Source organism: Patiria miniata, unplaced genomic scaffold (assembly GCF_015706575.1).
Source record: "Patiria miniata isolate m_02_andy unplaced genomic scaffold, ASM1570657v1 HiC_scaffold_5, whole genome shotgun sequence".
Lineage (NCBI taxonomy): Eukaryota > Metazoa > Echinodermata > Asteroidea > Valvatida > Asterinidae > Patiria > Patiria miniata.
The window spans coordinates 28724353-28727115 of NW_024037072.1; positions in this window are offsets into that span (position 1 = coordinate 28724353).

Here is a 2763-nt window from a genome sequence, read left to right on the forward strand (position 1 = left end):
GTAGTGTTTACCAGGGTGACCGTAAGGTCAGAGCCAAATTCTGCTAAATGCACATCAAAACTCTGTCAGATTTATCAAAAAATCTGCCAAATTCCCCAGAATTACTCGCAATACACTATAAACACTTAAAATCATATGCAGATTGGTAGTATTGCCTTAATTAGGGTTCAAATTACATTATAAACAATCCATAGTCACATAAAGATGTTGTGAAATTATTGCGTAAATTTCGGGCAAAACGCAGACAGGCCACGACTAAGTCCGTTTCCCAGTGAACTTTTGCACCTAGCCAACCTGTCTCATTATGCAAGGGTTTGTTGAAAGGATTGAAACCTTTTTTTTTTTTATGTACCATTTTTTGTTCAAATTTGCTGTTTTTCTGTCAAATTACCATTTTTGCAGAATTCTGCCAGAAATCTGCAAAAAAATCCATTCTGTCAAATTTTCTGTCACACTCATTTTTTAACAAAAATTCTGTCAGAGTTAGCCGAAAATCGGCTAAAACAGTCACCATAGTGTCATGCGCTAAACGTACGTATTTATCTAGCGATCAATACACTTTGTTCATGCTACGGTTCAGAATAAACAAACGTCTGACCTCTTGAATGGCCACAAATTTCCATGTTGCTTAAAGGGAATATACAACATTTGCAAACATCGAAAAATAAAACTACCAAGTTTTTACGAAATACCTTACTAGGATGTTGGTTAATGACAGTCTCAAGCATCTTGTAAAATTATAGCACTTGGTGTGAAGTCATTTTCAAGAAAATGGTATTTTTGTAAACATTTCCAACGGTGGTCGGCCAACCAGCGTTGGAAAAACCTAACTATTTTTCAACTACTGCTCCAAATTTACTATTTTTTCAGTCCAAATTTTGTTAGCTATTGGTTACATGTTCATGATGAACGGGTGCAGGCCAGCTAGACCGGTTCCCTTGCCTTACAATTTTCCATCATCTATAAATTGATCCATTTTATCTTTTGTGGAGTCAGGGAACCAGACTACTTGAACATTTTTGTTTTTCTTGGTTTTTCCAACCTTTTCGAACACCAAACTTAAAAAATGTCTGTGTAATAATATTTGATCTATTATACTAACCTCTCAAATAGTTCATTTCTGAAAATTACAGCAAATTTAAAGCCAATGATGTACATTCCCTTTAAATTTGTTTTGACAGTGGGCGAAATTAAAGGGGCATTACGGCCTGAAATCCCTGAACATCTCATGTTCTAAATTGTTTACATTTCCTATTTCAAAATTCTGGTGAAACTAACCTATACCTTTCCCGAAAAAAACGGGCCAAAAAAACGGACGTGGCGGACATTTGTGGCATTCGCATGCCGTCTCTATTCAATAAACATTAGCCAACGCACAGCACCAACACACACACATGTTGTTTCTTTATACACGTTCGCAGAATGCGAACCACTGAGTAGCAGCACAAGTAGCACTCATAGCTCGATTTTTTCGGAGTCAAATTCGGTGTGACCCCCGAAATTCTTTCTCGCGACACCCCCCCCCCTCAAAAAACCCCCAAGTTTTTAAAAGATGGTTGTTTATGTGGACGTTAAAATCCTGCTTTTTAAATATTCTTTCCAATTATTATAATTTCGTTTAAAATCGCATTTTGTAGCCCATTGGGCGCATTCCAGGCATTAATGTCCCTGTTATGAAACAAACCCCTCATTCTTTTAGACGGTGGATATTTATATAGTGACACTTCGTCCTAATTGGAATGAGCCCAATTGAGCTGCAAAACGAGTGAACGAAATGCTGTTCATCGGAAAGAACATTTAAAAGTAGAATATAAACATCCAAAAAGTCGGGCTGTTCATGCTAGTTGTGATGATTCCGGCCATAAAGTCTTCGCCTTTTGCGGACGTGTAAGAAACCATATTTGTGCATTTGTACTGTGTGTAATTTTGCGACATACACAACGTGCATATCGTACATTGACTAAAAAGACAGGAAAAAACGTATGCGTACTCCGTCGTGTCTGATGTAAACAACCGGGAGGCTTTTTTTCCGGTTTTTTTCTTCTCTGGAACATTAAGACATTATAGGTTGGTTTTCTTTCCACCGCACCAGATGTTTGTAATAGGATCAGTAAACAATCCAAAACATGAACATTTCGTGGGTTTCAGGACGTAGTATATACCCCTTTAAAAAGCTATAGGGAGTTTGATAATATCTGAGCGGCATGATGGAGTCCTTAGTTTTGTGACTATCGCAAATGATACCATTTGGGAGACGCTTTAGCGTGGGACCTTTACCTTTGGGGGACACGTGGAATTAGGGAGAATTCCTCCGCTCCTATTTAGAGACAACCGCAATGTCGCAAAGAGGCTAGATCGATTGCTAATCGTTCACTAGTAAAACTACCGAAATTCATGGGGGTAGGATAAGGGAAATAGGGGTTGGGGGTCAGGAAAGTTGGATTATTATTTGTGCACAAATCTATGGAAATGTTTCCCTAATGGTATATGTATCGGTTATATTACAAACCAAAATAAGAAATGTACATAATATTACACACTCGATGTTAATGTAACGCGAACGTAATCCTGTCAACCGTTACGAAATTGTTAATCTTTTAGCGAATTGGACGCACAAATAAACACAACTGCAGAATTTGCAATATCGTGCATTCACCTTCATGCTCTTTGATACAATGTGTTGACAATGAGGTATAATATAATTAGGACAAAATATAGACTTACAATGACAACTTAAACATTCAAACGTAAGTGCAGGTGATT